The following is an 18,852-nucleotide window of genomic DNA, read 5'->3' as shown; positions in this document are numbered from 1 at the left end:
GGGAGAAAATGTCCTCAGTGGGAAAGACAATGTCCTCTTGAGGGAAGAAAACGGGTCTTTCTTACAGCAAATGTCATCCAATTGGGAGAAAATCTCCTCTCTTGGGGAGAAAAGTGGTCTTTCTGAGAGAAGGTGTCCTCTTCTTGGCTGCAAGTGTCCCATTTGGCATTGTCATGGAGGCTTTTTGGGGAGAAAGCGTGTGGCAGTTGTAAGAGAAGGGGTATTTCTGGGAGCAAATCTCCTCTTTTTGGAAGAGAAGGTGAAATTTCCAAGGGAAAAGTGGCATTTCTGGGAGGAAATGACATAGCTGGGGGAGAAAAGTGGGAACCGGTGGGAAAGAAGAACTTGTACTGGAGAGCAACGGTGGTCTTTTTGGTGTGCCAAGTGGTCTCTTGGGGAGACAACGTGGTAAATAGGGGAGACAATGTCCTCTGGAGGAGTGTCAAGTAGTATTTGGGAGAGCAAACGTCAGGTATTTCTCGGAAACCGGCTGTTTCTGGGAGATAGTAGCAGACTTGGTTGGAAAATGACAGGTGTTTGTGAGAAAGCTGGTATTTTGGGGAAAAAAGGCCGTTTTTTAAAGAATAAGCTGGCATTTCTGGGAGAATATGTCCCATCTTTGGGAGAAAACGGGTGTATGTGGGAGAAAATGTCGTGTATTTGGGAGAAAGCTGGTGTATGTGGGAGAAAAGGCCATTGTGATGGGAGTCAGTGTGATCTTGAGGAGTGGAAAGCAGTATTCTTGAGATGAAACGTGAGGTATTTCTAAGAGTCCTGGTATTTCTGGGAGAAAATGTCTTGTTTTGGAGAGCCAAAGTCCCATTTTGGGGGCAGAAGCTGGTATTTCTGTGACACTGCCATCTTGATGGGGGTAAGTGTGATCTTGAGGAGTGTAAAGCAGCATTTTGGTTAGAAAATGGGAGCTCTTCCTAAGAGCAGTGCTATTTCTGGGAGAAAAGGAGCTCTACTGGGCATAAAAATGGTGTATCTGTGATAAAATGCCACATTTCTGAAAGAAACTGTCCTCTTGCGGAGTGTAATGCTGTATGTTCCGGAGGAAATGGGAAATACTCAGCAGAGTCCTGGTATTTCTGGGAGAAGAGGTCTGATGTGGGGGGGGGAAGGTGATGTATCTGTGAGAAAGCTGGTGTTTCTGGGAGAAAATGCCAGGTATTGGTGAGGAAACAGATGCTAGAGAGGGAAAAGGCCATCCCTTTGGGAGAGAAGTGGTATTTCTGGGAGAAAATGCCCCAAATCGGGGAGTAAGTGTCATCCTGAGGCGTGTCATGGAGTAGATTTGGGAGGAAATGGAGGTGTTTCACAGAGTAGCGGCACTTCTGGGAGAAAATGTCCTCAGTGGGAAAGACAATGTCCTCTTGAGGGAAGAAAACGGGTCTTTCTTACAGCAAATGTCATCCAATTGGGAGAAAATCTCCTCTCTTGGGGAGAAAAGTGGTCTTTCTGAGAGAAGGTGTCCTCTTCTTGGCTGCAAGTGTCCCATTTGGCATTGTCATGGAGGCTTTTTGGGGAGAAAGCGTGTGGCAGTTGTAAGAGAAGGGGTATTTCTGGGAGCAAATCTCCTCTTTTTGGAAGAGAAGGTGAAATTTCCAAGGGAAAAGTGGCATTTCTGGGAGGAAATGACATAGCTGGGGGAGAAAAGTGGGAACCGGTGGGAAAGAAGATCTTGTACTGGAGAGCAACGGTGGTCTTTTTGGTGTGCCAAGTGGTCTCTTGGGGAGACAACGTGGTAAATAGGGGAGACAATGTCCTCTGGAGGAGTGTCAAGTAGTATTTGGGAGAGCAAACGTCAGGTATTTCTCGGAAACCGGCTGTTTCTGGGAGATAGTAGCAGACTTGGTTGGAAAATGACAGGTGTTTGTGAGAAAGCTGGTATTTTGGGGAAAAAAGGCCGTTTTTTAAAGAATAAGCTGGCATTTCTGGGAGAATATGTCCCATCTTTGGGAGAAAACGGGTGTATGTGGGAGAAAATGTCGTGTATTTGGGAGAAAGCTGGTGTATGTGGGAGAAAAGGCCATTGTGATGGGAGTCAGTGTGATCTTGAGGAGTGGAAAGCAGTATTCTTGAGATGAAACGTGAGGTATTTCTAAGAGTCCTGGTATTTCTGGGAGAAAATGTCTTGTTTTGGAGAGCCAAAGTCCCATTTTGGGGGCAGAAGCTGGTATTTCTGTGACACTGCCATCTTGATGGGGGTAAGTGTGATCTTGAGGAGTGTAAAGCAGCATTTTGGTTAGAAAATGGGAGCTCTTCCTAAGAGCAGTGCTATTTCTGGGAGAAAAGGAGCTCTACTGGGCATAAAAATGGTGTATCTGTGATAAAATGCCACATTTCTGAAAGAAACTGTCCTCTTGCGGAGTGTAATGCTGTATGTTCCGGAGGAAATGGGAAATACTCAGCAGAGTCCTGGTATTTCTGGGAGAAGAGGTCTGATGTGGGGGGGGGAAGGTGATGTATCTGTGAGAAAGCTGGTGTTTCTGGGAGAAAATGCCAGGTATTGGTGAGGAAACAGATGCTAGAGAGGGAAAAGGCCATCCCTTTGGGAGAGAAGTGGTATTTCTGGGAGAAAATGCCCCAAATCGGGGAGTAAGTGTCATCCTGAGGCGTGTCATGGAGTAGATTTGGGAGGAAATGGAGGTGTTTCACAGAGTAGCGGCACTTCTGGGAGAAAATGTCCTCAGTGGGAAAGACAATGTCCTCTTGAGGGAAGAAAACGGGTCTTTCTTACAGCAAATGTCATCCAATTGGGAGAAAATCTCCTCTCTTGGGGAGAAAAGTGGTCTTTCTGAGAGAAGGTGTCCTCTTCTTGGCTGCAAGTGTCCCATTTGGCATTGTCATGGAGGCTTTTTGGGGAGAAAGCGTGTGGCAGTTGTAAGAGAAGGGGTATTTCTGGGAGCAAATCTCCTCTTTTTGGAAGAGAAGGTGAAATTTCCAAGGGAAAAGTGGCATTTCTGCGAGGAAATGACATAGCTGGGGGAGAAAAGTGGGAACCGGTGGGAAAGAAGATCTTGTACTGGAGAGCAAAGGTGGTCTTTTTGGTGTGCCAAGTGGTCTCTTGGGGAGACAACGTGGTAAATAGGGGAGACAATGTCCTCTGGAGGAGTGTCAAGTAGTATTTGGGAGAGCAAACGTCAGGTATTTCTCGGAAACCGGCTGTTTCTGGGAGATAGTAGCAGACTTGGTTGGAAAATGACAGGTGTTTGTGAGAAAGCTGGTATTTTGGGGAAAAAAGGCCGTTTTTTAAAGAATAAGCTGGCATTTCTGAGAGAATATGTCCCATCTTTGGGAGAAAACGGGTGTATGTGGGAGAAAATGTCGTGTATTTGGGAGAAAGCTGGTGTATGTGGGAGAAAAGGCCATTGTGATGGGAGTCAGTGTGATCTTGAGGAGTGGAAAGCAGTATTCTTGAGATGAAACGTGAGGTATTTCTAAGAGTCCTGGTATTTCTGGGAGAAAATGTCTTGTTTTGGAGAGCCAAAGTCCCATTTTGGGGGCAGAAGCTGGTATTTCTGTGACACTGCCATCTTGATGGGGGTAAGTGTGATCTTGAGGAGTGTAAAGCAGCATTTTGGTTAGAAAATGGGAGCTCTTCCTAAGAGCAGTGCTATTTCTGGGAGAAAAGGAGCTCTACTGGGCATAAAAATGGTGTATCTGTGATAAAATGCCACATTTCTGAAAGAAACTGTCCTCTTGCGGAGTGTAATGCTGTATGTTCCGGAGGAAATGGGAAATATTCAGCAGAGTCCTGGTATTTCTGGGAGAAGAGGTCTGATGTGGGGGGGGGAAGGTGATGTATCTGTGAGAAAGCTGGTGTTTCTGGGAGAAAATGCCAGGTATTGGTGAGGAAACAGATGCTAGAGAGGGAAAAGGCCATCCCTTTGGGAGAGAAGTGGTATTTCTGGGAGAAAATGCCCCAAATCGGGGAGTAAGTGTCATCCTGAGGCGTGTCATGGAGTAGATTTGGGAGGAAATGGAGGTGTTTCACAGAGTAGCGGCACTTCTGGGAGAAAATGTCCTCAGTGGGAAAGACAATGTCCTCTTGAGGGAAGAAAACGGGTCTTTCTTACAGCAAATGTCATCCAATTGGGAGAAAATCTCCTCTCTTGGGGAGAAAAGTGGTCTTTCTGAGAGAAGGTGTCCTCTTCTTGGCTGCAAGTGTCCCATTTGGCATTGTCATGGAGGCTTTTTGGGGAGAAAGCGTGTGGCAGTTGTAAGAGAAGGGGTATTTCTGGGAGCAAATCTCCTCTTTTTGGAAGAGAAGGTGAAATTTCCAAGGGAAAAGTGGCATTTCTGGGAGGAAATGACATAGCTGGGGGAGAAAAGTGGGAACCGGTGGGAAAGAAGATCTTGTACTGGAGAGCAAAGGTGGTCTTTTTGGTGTGCCAAGTGGTCTCTTGGGGAGACAACGTGGTAAATAGGGGAGACAATGTCCTCTGGAGGAGTGTCAAGTAGTATTTGGGAGAGCAAACGTCAGGTATTTCTCGGAAACCGGCTGTTTCTGGGAGATAGTAGCAGACTTGGTTGGAAAATGACAGGTGTTTGTGAGAAAGCTGGTATTTTGGGGAAAAAAGGCCGTTTTTTAAAGAATAAGCTGGCATTTCTGAGAGAATATGTCCCATCTTTGGGAGAAAACGGGTGTATGTGGGAGAAAATGTCGTGTATTTGGGAGAAAGCTGGTGTATGTGGGAGAAAAGGCCATTGTGATGGGAGTCAGTGTGATCTTGAGGAATGGAAAGCAGTATTCTTGAGATGAAACGTGAGGTATTTCTAAGAGTCCTGGTATTTCTGGGAGAAAATGTCTTGTTTTGGAGAGCCAAAGTCCCATTTTGGGGGCAGAAGCTGGTATTTCTGTGACACTGCCATCTTGATGGGGGTAAGTGTGATCTTGAGGAGTGTAAAGCAGCATTTTGGTTAGAAAATGGGAGCTCTTCCTAAGAGCAGTGCTATTTCTGGGAGAAAAGGAGCTCTACTGGGCATAAAAATGGTGTATCTGTGATAAAATGCCACATTTCTGAAAGAAACTGTCCTCTTGCGGAGTGTAATGCTGTATGTTCCGGAGGAAATGGGAAATACTCAGCAGAGTCCTGGTATTTCTGGGAGAAGAGGTCTGATGTGGGGGGGGGAAGGTGATGTATCTGTGAGAAAGCTGGTGTTTCTGGGAGAAAATGCCAGGTATTGGTGAGGAAACAGATGCTAGAGAGGGAAAAGGCCATCCCTTTGGGAGAGAAGTGGTATTTCTGGGAGAAAATGCCCCAAATCGGGGAGTAAGTGTCATCCTGAGGCGTGTCATGGAGTAGATTTGGGAGGAAATGGAGGTGTTTCACAGAGTAGCGGCACTTCTGGGAGAAAATGTCCTCAGTGGGAAAGACAATGTCCTCTTGAGGGAAGAAAACGGGTCTTTCTTACAGCAAATGTCATCCAATTGGGAGAAAATCTCCTCTCTTGGGGAGAAAAGTGGTCTTTCTGAGAGAAGGTGTCCTCTTCTTGGCTGCAAGTGTCCCATTTGGCATTGTCATGGAGGCTTTTTGGGGAGAAAGCGTGTGGCAGTTGTAAGAGAAGGGGTATTTCTGGGAGCAAATCTCCTCTTTTTGGAAGAGAAGGTGAAATTTCCAAGGGAAAAGTGGCATTTCTGGGAGGAAATGACATAGCTGGGGGAGAAAAGTGGGAACCGGTGGGAAAGAAGATCTTGTACTGGAGAGCAAAGGTGGTCTTTTTGGTGTGCCAAGTGGTCTCTTGGGGAGACAACGTGGTAAATAGGGGAGACAATGTCCTCTGGAGGAGTGTCAAGTAGTATTTGGGAGAGCAAACGTCAGGTATTTCTCGGAAACCGGCTGTTTCTGGGAGATAGTAGCAGACTTGGTTGGAAAATGACAGGTGTTTGTGAGAAAGCTGGTATTTTGGGGAAAAAAGGCCGTTTTTTAAAGAATAAGCTGGCATTTCTGAGAGAATATGTCCCATCTTTGGGAGAAAACGGGTGTATGTGGGAGAAAATGTCGTGTATTTGGGAGAAAGCTGGTGTATGTGGGAGAAAAGGCCATTGTGATGGGAGTCAGTGTGATCTTGAGGAGTGGAAAGCAGTATTCTTGAGATGAAACGTGAGGGTATTTCTAAGAGTCCTGGTATTTCTGGGAGAAAATGTCTTGTTTTGGAGAGCCAAAGTCCCATTTTGGGGGCAGAAGCTGGTATTTCTGTGACACTGCCATCTTGATGGGGGTAAGTGTGATCTTGAGGAGTGTAAAGCAGCATTTTGGTTAGAAAATGGGAGCTCTTCCTAAGAGCAGTGCTATTTCTGGGAGAAAAGGAGCTCTACTGGGCATAAAAATGGTGTATCTGTGATAAAATGCCACATTTCTGAAAGAAACTGTCCTCTTGCGGAGTGTAATGCTGTATGTTCCGGAGGAAATGGGAAATACTCAGCAGAGTCCTGGTATTTCTGGGAGAAGAGGTCTGATGTGGGGGGGAAGGTGATGTATCTGTGAGAAAGCTGGTGTTTCTGGGAGAAAATGCCAGGTATTGGTGAGGAAACAGATGCTAGAGAGGGAAAAGGCCATCCCTTTGGGAGAGAAGTGGTATTTCTGGGAGAAAATGCCCCAAATCGGGGAGTAAGTGTCATCCTGAGGCGTGTCATGGAGTAGATTTGGGAGGAAATGGAGGTGTTTCACAGAGTAGCGGCACTTCTGGGAGAAAATGTCCTCAGTGGGAAAGACAATGTCCTCTTGAGGGAAGAAAACGGGTCTTTCTTACAGCAAATGTCATCCAATTGGGAGAAAATCTCCTCTCTTGGGGAGAAAAGTGGTCTTTCTGAGAGAAGGTGTCCTCTTCTTGGCTGCAAGTGTCCCATTTGGCATTGTCATGGAGGCTTTTTGGGGAGAAAGCGTGTGGCAGTTGTAAGAGAAGGGGTATTTCTGGGAGCAAATCTCCTCTTTTTGGAAGAGAAGGTGAAATTTCCAAGGGAAAAGTGGCATTTCTGGGAGGAAATGACATAGCTGGGGGAGAAAAGTGGGAACCGGTGGGAAAGAAGATCTTGTACTGGAGAGCAACGGTGGTCTTTTTGGTGTGCCAAGTGGTCTCTTGGGGAGACAACGTGGTAAATAGGGGAGACAATGTCCTCTGGAGGAGTGTCAAGTAGTATTTGGGAGAGCAAACGTCAGGTATTTCTCGGAAACCGGCTGTTTCTGGGAGATAGTAGCAGACTTGGTTGGAAAATGACAGGTGTTTGTGCGAAAGCTGGTATTTTGGGGAAAAAAGGCCGTTTTTTAAAGAATAAGCTGGCATTTCTGGGAGAATATGTCCCATCTTTGGGAGAAAACGGGTGTATGTGGGAGAAAATGTCGTGTATTTGGGAGAAAGCTGGTGTATGTGGGAGAAAAGGCCATTGTGATGGGAGTCAGTGTGATCTTGAGGAGTGGAAAGCAGTATTCTTGAGATGAAACGTGAGGTATTTCTAAGAGTCCTGGTATTTCTGGGAGAAAATGTCTTGTTTTGGAGAGCCAAAGTCCCATTTTGGGGGCAGAAGCTGGTATTTCTGTGACACTGCCATCTTGATGGGGGTAAGTGTGATCTTGAGGAGTGTAAAGCAGCATTTTGGTTAGAAAATGGGAGCTCTTCCTAAGAGCAGTGCTATTTCTGGGAGAAAAGGAGCTCTACTGGGCATAAAAATGGTGTATCTGTGATAAAATGCCACATTTCTGAAAGAAACTGTCCTCTTGCGGAGTGTAATGCTGTATGTTCCGGAGGAAATGGGAAATACTCAGCAGAGTCCTGGTATTTCTGGGAGAAGAGGTCTGATGTGGGGGGGGGAAGGTGATGTATCTGTGAGAAAGCTGGTGTTTCTGGGAGAAAATGCCAGGTATTGGTGAGGAAACAGATGCTAGAGAGGGAAAAGGCCATCCCTTTGGGAGAGAAGTGGTATTTCTGGGAGAAAATGCCCCAAATCGGGGAGTAAGTGTCATCCTGAGGCGTGTCATGGAGTAGATTTGGGAGGAAATGGAGGTGTTTCACAGAGTAGCGGCACTTCTGGGAGAAAATGTCCTCAGTGGGAAAGACAATGTCCTCTTGAGGGAAGAAAACGGGTCTTTCTTACAGCAAATGTCATCCAATTGGAAGAAAATCTCCTCTCTTGGGGAGAAAAGTGGTCTTTCTGAGAGAAGGTGTCCTCTTCTTGGCTGCAAGTGTCCCATTTGGCATTGTCATGGAGGCTTTTTGGGGAGAAAGCGTGTGGCAGTTGTAAGAGAAGGGGTATTTCTGGGAGCAAATCTCCTCTTTTTGGAAGAGAAGGTGAAATTTCCAAGGGAAAAGTGGCATTTCTGGGAGGAAATGACATAGCTGGGGGAGAAAAGTGGGAACCGGTGGGAAAGAAGATCTTGTACTGGAGAGCAACGGTGGTCTTTTTGGTGTGCCAAGTGGTCTCTTGGGGAGACAACGTGGTAAATAGGGGAGACAATGTCCTCTGGAGGAGTGTCAAGTAGTATTTGGGAGAGCAAACGTCAGGTATTTCTCGGAAACCGGCTGTTTCTGGGAGATAGTAGCAGACTTGGTTGGAAAATGACAGGTGTTTGTGAGAAAGCTGGTATTTTGGGGAAAAAAGGCCGTTTTTTAAAGAATAAGCTGGCATTTCTGGGAGAATATGTCCCATCTTTGGGAGAAAACGGGTGTATGTGGGAGAAAATGTCGTGTATTTGGGAGAAAGCTGGTGTATGTGGGAGAAAAGGCCATTGTGATGGGAGTCAGTGTGATCTTGAGGAGTGGAAAGCAGTATTCTTGAGATGAAACGTGAGGTATTTCTAAGAGTCCTGGTATTTCTGGGAGAAAATGTCTTGTTTTGGAGAGCCAAAGTCCCATTTTGGGGGCAGAAGCTGGTATTTCTGTGACACTGCCATCTTGATGGGGGTAAGTGTGATCTTGAGGAGTGTAAAGCAGCATTTTGGTTAGAAAATGGGAGCTCTTCCTAAGAGCAGTGCTATTTCTGGGAGAAAAGGAGCTCTACTGGGCATAAAAATGGTGTATCTGTGATAAAATGCCACATTTCTGAAAGAAACTGTCCTCTTGCGGAGTGTAATGCTGTATGTTCCGGAGGAAATGGGAAATATTCAGCAGAGTCCTGGTATTTCTGGGAGAAGAGGTCTGATGTGGGGGGGGGAAGGTGATGTATCTGTGAGAAAGCTGGTGTTTCTGGGAGAAAATGCCAGGTATTGGTGAGGAAACAGATGCTAGAGAGGGAAAAGGCCATCCCTTTGGGAGAGAAGTGGTATTTCTGGGAGAAAATGCCCCAAATCGGGGAGTAAGTGTCATCCTGAGGCGTGTCATGGAGTAGATTTGGGAGGAAATGGAGGTGTTTCACAGAGTAGCGGCACTTCTGGGAGAAAATGTCCTCAGTGGGAAAGACAATGTCCTCTTGAGGGAAGAAAACGGGTCTTTCTTACAGCAAATGTCATCCAATTGGGAGAAAATCTCCTCTCTTGGGGAGAAAAGTGGTCTTTCTGAGAGAAGGTGTCCTCTTCTTGGCTGCAAGTGTCCCATTTGGCATTGTCATGGAGGCTTTTTGGGGAGAAAGCGTGTGGCAGTTGTAAGAGAAGGGGTATTTCTGGGAGCAAATCTCCTCTTTTTGGAAGAGAAGGTGAAATTTCCAAGGGAAAAGTGGCATTTCTGGGAGGAAATGACATAGCTGGGGGAGAAAAGTGGGAACCGGTGGGAAAGAAGATCTTGTACTGGAGAGCAACGGTGGTCTTTTTGGTGTGCCAAGTGGTCTCTTGGGGAGACAACGTGGTAAATAGGGGAGACAATGTCCTCTGGAGGAGTGTCAAGTAGTATTTGGGAGAGCAAACGTCAGGTATTTCTCGGAAACCGGCTGTTTCTGGGAGATAGTAGCAGACTTGGTTGGAAAATGACAGGTGTTTGTGAGAAAGCTGGTATTTTGGGGAAAAAAGGCCGTTTTTTAAAGAATAAGCTGGCATTTCTGGGAGAATATGTCCCATCTTTGGGAGAAAACGGGTGTATGTGGGAGAAAATGTCGTGTATTTGGGAGAAAGCTGGTGTATGTGGGAGAAAAGGCCATTGTGATGGGAGTCAGTGTGATCTTGAGGAATGGAAAGCAGTATTCTTGAGATGAAACGTGAGGTATTTCTAAGAGTCCTGGTATTTCTGGGAGAAAATGTCTTGTTTTGGAGAGCCAAAGTCCCATTTTGGGGGCAGAAGCTGGTATTTCTGTGACACTGCCATCTTGATGGGGGTAAGTGTGATCTTGAGGAGTGTAAAGCAGCATTTTGGTTAGAAAATGGGAGCTCTTCCTAAGAGCAGTGCTATTTCTGGGAGAAAAGGAGCTCTACTGGGCATAAAAATGGTGTATCTGTGATAAAATGCCACATTTCTGAAAGAAACTGTCCTCTTGCGGAGTGTAATGCTGTATGTTCCGGAGGAAATGGGAAATATTCAGCAGAGTCCTGGTATTTCTGGGAGAAGAGGTCTGATGTGGGGGGGGGAAGGTGATGTATCTGTGAGAAAGCTGGTGTTTCTGGGAGAAAATGCCAGGTATTGGTGAGGAAACAGATGCTAGAGAGGGAAAAGGCCATCCCTTTGGGAGAGAAGTGGTATTTCTGGGAGAAAATGCCCCAAATCGGGGAGTAAGTGTCATCCTGAGGCGTGTCATGGAGTAGATTTGGGAGGAAATGGAGGTGTTTCACAGAGTAGCGGCACTTCTGGGAGAAAATGTCCTCAGTGGGAAAGACAATGTCCTCTTGAGGGAAGAAAACGGGTCTTTCTTACAGCAAATGTCATCCAATTGGGAGAAAATCTCCTCTCTTGGGGAGAAAAGTGGTCTTTCTGAGAGAAGGTGTCCTCTTCTTGGCTGCAAGTGTCCCATTTGGCATTGTCATGGAGGCTTTTTGGGGAGAAAGCGTGTGGCAGTTGTAAGAGAAGGGGTATTTCTGGGAGCAAATCTCCTCTTTTTGGAAGAGAAGGTGAAATTTCCAAGGGAAAAGTGGCATTTCTGGGAGGAAATGACATAGCTGGGGGAGAAAAGTGGGAACCGGTGGGAAAGAAGATCTTGTACTGGAGAGCAACGGTGGTCTTTTTGGTGTGCCAAGTGGTCTCTTGGGGAGACAACGTGGTAAATAGGGGAGACAATGTCCTCTGGAGGAGTGTCAAGTAGTATTTGGGAGAGCAAACGTCAGGTATTTCTCGGAAACCGGCTGATTCTGGGAGATAGTAGCAGACTTGGTTGGAAAATGACAGGTGTTTGTGAGAAAGCTGGTATTTTGGGGAAAAAAGGCCGTTTTTTAAATAATAAGCTGGCATTTCTGAGAGAATATGTCCCATCTTTGGGAGAAAACGGGTGTATGTGGGAGAAAATGTCGTGTATTTGGGAGAAAGCTGGTGTATGTGGGAGAAAAGGCCATTGTGATGGGAGTCAGTGTGATCTTGAGGAATGGAAAGCAGTATTCTTGAGATGAAACGTGAGGTATTTCTAAGAGTCCTGGTATTTCTGGGAGAAAATGTCTTGTTTTGGAGAGCCAAAGTCCCATTTTGGGGGCAGAAGCTGGTATTTCTGTGAAACTGCCATCTTGATGGGGGTAAGTGTGATCTTGAGGAGTGTAAAGCAGCATTTTGGTTAGAAAATGGGAGCTCTTCCTAAGAGCAGTGCTATTTCTGGGAGAAAAGGAGCTCTACTGGGCATAAAAATGGTGTATCTGTGATAAAATGCCACATTTCTGAAAGAAACTGTCCTCTTGCGGAGTGTAATGCTGTATGTTCCGGAGGAAATGGGAAATACTCAGCAGAGTCCTGGTATTTCTGGGAGAAGAGGTCTGATGTGGGGGGGGGAAGGTGATGTATCTGTGAGAAAGCTGGTGTTTCTGGGAGAAAATGCCAGGTATTGGTGAGGAAACAGATGCTAGAGAGGGAAAAGGCCATCCCTTTGGGAGAGAAGTGGTATTTCTGGGAGAAAATGCCCCAAATCGGGGAGTAAGTGTCATCCTGAGGCGTGTCATGGAGTAGATTTGGGAGGAAATGGAGGTGTTTCACAGAGTAGCGGCACTTCTGGGAGAAAATGTCCTCAGTGGGAAAGACAATGTCCTCTTGAGGGAAGAAAACGGGTCTTTCTTACAGCAAATGTCATCCAATTGGGAGAAAATCTCCTCTCTTGGGGAGAAAAGTGGTCTTTCTGAGAGAAGGTGTCCTCTTCTTGGCTGCAAGTGTCCCATTTGGCATTGTCATGGAGGCTTTTTGGGGAGAAAGCGTGTGGCAGTTGTAAGAGAAGGGGTATTTCTGGGAGCAAATCTCCTCTTTTTGGAAGAGAAGGTGAAATTTCCAAGGGAAAAGTGGCATTTCTGGGAGGAAATGACATAGCTGGGGGAGAAAAGTGGGAACCGGTGGGAAAGAAGATCTTGTACTGGAGAGCAACGGTGGTCTTTTTGGTGTGCCAAGTGGTCTCTTGGGGAGACAACGTGGTAAATAGGGGAGACAATGTCCTCTGGAGGAGTGTCAAGTAGTATTTGGGAGAGCAAACGTCAGGTATTTCTCGGAAACCGGCTGTTTCTGGGAGATAGTAGCAGACTTGGTTGGAAAATGACAGGTGTTTGTGAGAAAGCTGGTATTTTGGGGAAAAAAGGCCGTTTTTTAAAGAATAAGCTGGCATTTCTGGGAGAATATGTCCCATCTTTGGGAGAAAACGGGTGTATGTGGGAGAAAATGTCGTGTATTTGGGAGAAAGCTGGTGTATGTGGGAGAAAAGGCCATTGTGATGGGAGTCAGTGTGATCTTGAGGAATGGAAAGCAGTATTCTTGAGATGAAACGTGAGGTATTTCTAAGAGTCCTGGTATTTCTGGGAGAAAATGTCTTGTTTTGGAGAGCCAAAGTCCCATTTTGGGGGCAGAAGCTGGTATTTCTGTGACACTGCCATCTTGATGGGGGTAAGTGTGATCTTGAGGAGTGTAAAGCAGCATTTTGGTTAGAAAATGGGAGCTCTTCCTAAGAGCAGTGCTATTTCTGGGAGAAAAGGAGCTCTACTGGGCATAAAAATGGTGTATCTGTGATAAAATGCCACATTTCTGAAAGAAACTGTCCTCTTGCGGAGTGTAATGCTGTATGTTCCGGAGGAAATGGGAAATATTCAGCAGAGTCCTGGTATTTCTGGGAGAAGAGGTCTGATGTGGGGGGGGGAAGGTGATGTATCTGTGAGAAAGCTGGTGTTTCTGGGAGAAAATGCCAGGTATTGGTGAGGAAACAGATGCTAGAGAGGGAAAAGGCCATCCCTTTGGGAGAGAAGTGGTATTTCTGGGAGAAAATGCCCCAAATCGGGGAGTAAGTGTCATCCTGAGGCGTGTCATGGAGTAGATTTGGGAGGAAATGGAGGTGTTTCACAGAGTAGCGGCACTTCTGGGAGAAAATGTCCTCAGTGGGAAAGACAATGTCCTCTTGAGGGAAGAAAACGGGTCTTTCTTACAGCAAATGTCATCCAATTGGGAGAAAATCTCCTCTCTTGGGGAGAAAAGTGGTCTTTCTGAGAGAAGGTGTCCTCTTCTTGGCTGCAAGTGTCCCATTTGGCATTGTCATGGAGGCTTTTTGGGGAGAAAGCGTGTGGCAGTTGTAAGAGAAGGGGTATTTCTGGGAGCAAATCTCCTCTTTTTGGAAGAGAAGGTGAAATTTCCAAGGGAAAAGTGGCATTTCTGGGAGGAAATGACATAGCTGGGGGAGAAAAGTGGGAACCGGTGGGAAAGAAGATCTTGTACTGGAGAGCAACGGTGGTCTTTTTGGTGTGCCAAGTGGTCTCTTGGGGAGACAACGTGGTAAATAGGGGAGACAATGTCCTCTGGAGGAGTGTCAAGTAGTATTTGGGAGAGCAAACGTCAGGTATTTCTCGGAAACCGGCTGTTTCTGGGAGATAGTAGCAGACTTGGTTGGAAAATGACAGGTGTTTGTGAGAAAGCTGGTATTTTGGGGAAAAAAGGCCGTTTTTTAAAGAATAAGCTGGCATTTCTGAGAGAATATGTCCCATCTTTGGGAGAAAACGGGTGTATGTGGGAGAAAATGTCGTGTATTTGGGAGAAAGCTGGTGTATGTGGGAGAAAAGGCCATTGTGATGGGAGTCAGTGTGATCTTGAGGAATGGAAAGCAGTATTCTTGAGATGAAACGTGAGGTATTTCTAAGAGTCCTGGTATTTCTGGGAGAAAATGTCTTGTTTTGGAGAGCCAAAGTCCCATTTTGGGGGCAGAAGCTGGTATTTCTGTGACACTGCCATCTTGATGGGGGTAAGTGTGATCTTGAGGAGTGTAAAGCAGCATTTTGGTTAGAAAATGGGAGCTCTTCCTAAGAGCAGTGCTATTTCTGGGAGAAAAGGAGCTCTACTGGGCATAAAAATGGTGTATCTGTGATAAAATGCCACATTTCTGAAAGAAACTGTCCTCTTGCGGAGTGTAATGCTGTATGTTCCGGAGGAAATGGGAAATACTCAGCAGAGTCCTGGTATTTCTGGGAGAAGAGGTCTGATGTGGGGGGGAAGGTGATGTATCTGTGAGAAAGCTGGTGTTTCTGGGAGAAAATGCCAGGTATTGGTGAGGAAACAGATGCTAGAGAGGGAAAAGGCCATCCCTTTGGGAGAGAAGTGGTATTTCTGGGAGAAAATGCCCCAAATCGGGGAGTAAGTGTCATCCTGAGGCGTGTCATGGAGTAGATTTGGGAGGAAATGGAGGTGTTTCACAGAGTAGCGGCACTTCTGGGAGAAAATGTCCTCAGTGGGAAAGACAATGTCCTCTTGAGGGAAGAAAACGGGTCTTTCTTACAGCAAATGTCATCCAATTGGGAGAAAATCTCCTCTCTTGGGGAGAAAAGTGGTCTTTCTGAGAGAAGGTGTCCTCTTCTTGGCTGCAAGTGTCCCATTTGGCATTGTCATGGAGGCTTTTTGGGGAGAAAGCGTGTGGCAGTTGTAAGAGAAGGGGTATTTCTGGGAGCAAATCTCCTCTTTTTGGAAGAGAAGGTGAAATTTCCAAGGGAAAAGTGGCATTTCTGGGAGGAAATGACATAGCTGGGGGAGAAAAGTGGGAACCGGTGGGAAAGAAGATCTTGTACTGGAGAGCAACGGTGGTCTTTTTGGTGTGCCAAGTGGTCTCTTGGGGAGACAACGTGGTAAATAGGGGAGACAATGTCCTCTGGAGGAGTGTCAAGTAGTATTTGGGAGAGCAAACGTCAGGTATTTCTCGGAAACCGGCTGTTTCTGGGAGATAGTAGCAGACTTGGTTGGAAAATGACAGGTGTTTGTGAGAAAGCTGGTATTTTGGGAAAAAAAGGCCGTTTTTTAAAGAATAAGCTGGCATTTCTGGGAGAATATGTCCCATCTTTGGGAGAAAACGGGTGTATGTGGGAGAAAATGTCGTGTATTTGGGAGAAAGCTGGTGTATGTGGGAGAAAAGGCCATTGTGATGGGAGTCAGTGTGATCTTGAGGAGTGGAAAGCAGTATTCTTGAGATGAAACGTGAGGTATTTCTAAGAGTCCTGGTATTTCTGGGAGAAAATGTCTTGTTTTGGAGAGCCAAAGTCCCATTTTGGGGGCAGAAGCTGGTATTTCTGTGACACTGCCATCTTGATGGGGGTAAGTGTGATCTTGAGGAGTGTAAAGCAGCATTTTGGTTAGAAAGTGGGAGCTCTTCCTAAGAGCAGTGCTATTTCTGGGAGAAAAGGAGCTCTACTGGGCATAAAAATGGTGTATCTGTGATAAAATGCCACATTTCTGAAAGAAACTGTCCTCTTGCGGAGTGTAATGCTGTATGTTCCGGAGGAAATGGGAAATATTCAGCAGAGTCCTGGTATTTCTGGGAGAAGAGGTCTGATGTGGGGGGGGGAAGGTGATGTATCTGTGAGAAAGCTGGTGTTTCTGGGAGAAAATGCCAGGTATTGGTGAGGAAACAGATGCTAGAGAGGGAAAAGGCCATCCCTTTGGGAGAGAAGTGGTATTTCTGGGAGAAAATGCCCCAAATCGGGGAGTAAGTGTCATCCTGAGGCGTGTCATGGAGTAGATTTGGGAGGAAATGGAGGTGTTTCACAGAGTAGCGGCACTTCTGGGAGAAAATGTCCTCAGTGGGAAAGACAATGTCCTCTTGAGGGAAGAAAACGGGTCTTTCTTACAGCAAATGTCATCCAATTGGGAGAAAATCTCCTCTCTTGGGGAGAAAAGTGGTCTTTCTGAGAGAAGGTGTCCTCTTCTTGGCTGCAAGTGTCCCATTTGGCATTGTCATGGAGGCTTTTTGGGGAGAAAGCGTGTGGCAGTTGTAAGAGAAGGGGTATTTCTGGGAGCAAATCTCCTCTTTTTGGAAGAGAAGGAGAAATTTCCAAGGGAAAAGTGGCATTTCTGGGAGGAAATGACATAGCTGGGGGAGAAAAGTGGGAACCGGTGGGAAAGAAGAACTTGTACTGGAGAGCAACGGTGGTCTTTTTGGTGTGCCAAGTGGTCTCTTGGGGAGACAACGTGGTAAATAGGGGAGACAATGTCCTCTGGAGGAGTGTCAAGTAGTATTTGGGAGAGCAAACGTCAGGTATTTCTCGGAAACCGGCTGTTTCTGGGAGATAGTAGCAGACTTGGTTGGAAAATGACAGGTGTTTGTGAGAAAGCTGGTATTTTGGGGAAAAAAGGCCGTTTTTTAAAGAATAAGCTGGCATTTCTGAGAGAATATGTCCCATCTTTGGGAGAAAACGGGTGTATGTGGGAGAAAATGTCGTGTATTTGGGAGAAAGCTGGTGTATGTGGGAGAAAAGGCCATTGTGATGGGAGTCAGTGTGATCTTGAGGAGTGGAAAGCAGTATTCTTGAGATGAAACGTGAGGTATTTCTAAGAGTCCTGGTATTTCTGGGAGAAAATGTCTTGTTTTGGAGAGCCAAAGTCCCATTTTGGGGGCAGAAGCTGGTATTTCTGTGACACTGCCATCTTGATGGGGGTAAGTGTGATCTTGAGGAGTGTAAAGCAGCATTTTGGTTAGAAAGTGGGAGCTCTTCCTAAGAGCAGTGCTATTTCTGGGAGAAAAGGAGCTCTACTGGGCATAAAAATGGTGTATCTGTGATAAAATGCCACATTTCTGAAAGAAACTGTCCTCTTGCGGAGTGTAATGCTGTATGTTCCGGAGGAAATGGGAAATATTCAGCAGAGTCCTGGTATTTCTGGGAGAAGATGTCTGATGTGGGGGGGGGAAGGTGATGTATCTGTGAGAGAGCTGGTGTTTCTGGGAGAAAATGCCAGGTATTGGTGAGGAAACAGATGCTAGAGAGGGAAAAGGCCATCCCTTTGGGAGAGAAGTGGTATTTCTGGGAGAAAATGCCCCAAATCGGGGAGTAAGTGTCATCCTGAGGCGTGTCATGGAGTAGATTTGGGAGGAAATGGAGGTGTTTCACAGAGTAGCGGCACTTCTGGGAGAAAATGTCCTCAGTGGGAAAGACAATGTCCTCTTGAGGGAAGAAAACAGGTCTTTCTTACAGCAAATGTCATCCAATTGGGAGAAAATCTCCTCTCTTGGGGAGAAAAGTGGTCTTTCTGAGAGAAGGTGTCCTCTTCTTGGCTGCAAGTGTCCCATTTGGCATTGTCATGGAGGCTTTTTGGGGAGAAAGCGTGTGGCAGTTGTAAGAGAAGGGGTATTTCTGGGAGCAAATCTCCTCTTTTTGGAAGAGAAGGTGAAATTTCCAAGGGAAAAGTGGCATTTCTGGGAGGAAATGACATAGCTGGGGGAGAAAAGTGGGAACCGGTGGGAAAGAAGAACTTGTACTGGAGAGCAACGGTGGTCTTTTTGGTGTGCCAAGTGGTCTCTTGGGGAGACAACGTGGTAAATAGGGGAGACAATGTCCTCTGGAGGAGTGTCAAGTAGTATTTGGGAGAGCAAACGTCAGGTATTTCTCGGAAACCGGCTGTTTCTGGGAGATAGTAGCAGACTTGGTTGGAAAATGACAGGTGTTTGTGAGAAAGCTGGTATTTTGGGGAAAAAAGGCCGTTTTTTAAAGAATAAGCTGGCATTTCTGGGAGAATATGTCCCATCTTTGGGAGAAAACGGGTGTATGTGGGAGAAAATGTCGTGTATTTGGGAGAAAGCTGGTGTATGTGGGAGAAAAGGCCATTGTGATGGGAGTCAGTGTGATCTTGAGGAGTGGAAAGCAGTATTCTTGAGATGAAACGTGAGGTATTTCTAAGAGTCCTGGTATTTCTGGGAGAAAATGTCTTGTTTTGGAGAGCCAAAGTCCCATTTTGGGGGCAGAAGCTGGTATTTCTGTGACACTGCCATCTTGATGGGGGTAAGTGTGATCTTGAGGAGTGTAAAGCAGCATTTTGGTTAGAAAATGGGAGCTCTTCCTAAGAGCAGTGCTATTTCTGGGAGAAAAGGAGCTCTACTGGGCATAAAAATGGTGTATCTGTGATAAAATGCCACATTTCTGAAAGAAACTGTCCTCTTGCGGAGTGTAATGCTGTATGTTCCGGAGGAAATGGGAAATATTCAGCAGAGTCCTGGTATTTCTGGGAGAAGAGGTCTGATGTGGGGGGGGGAAGGTGATGTATCTGTGAGAAAGCTGGTGTTTCTGGGAGAAAATGCCAGGTATTGGTGAGGAAACAGATGCTAGAGAGGGAAAAGGCCATCCCTTTGGGAGAGAAGTGGTATTTCTGGGAGAAAATGCCCCAAATCGGGGAGTAAGTGTCATCCTGAGGCGTGTCATGGAGTAGATTTGGGAGGAAATGGAGGTGTTTCACAGAGTAGCGGCACTTCTGGGAGAAAATGTCCTCAGTGGGAAAGACAATGTCCTCTTGAGGGAAGAAAACGGGTCTTTCTTACAGCAAATGTCATCCAATTGGGAGAAAATCTCCTCTCTTGGGGAG

Source organism: Phasianus colchicus, chromosome 4 (assembly GCF_987193195.1).
Source record: "Phasianus colchicus chromosome 4, bPhaCol1.hap1.1, whole genome shotgun sequence".
Taxonomy (NCBI): domain Eukaryota; kingdom Metazoa; phylum Chordata; class Aves; order Galliformes; family Phasianidae; genus Phasianus; species Phasianus colchicus.
This window is presented reverse-complemented; position numbering follows the sequence as displayed.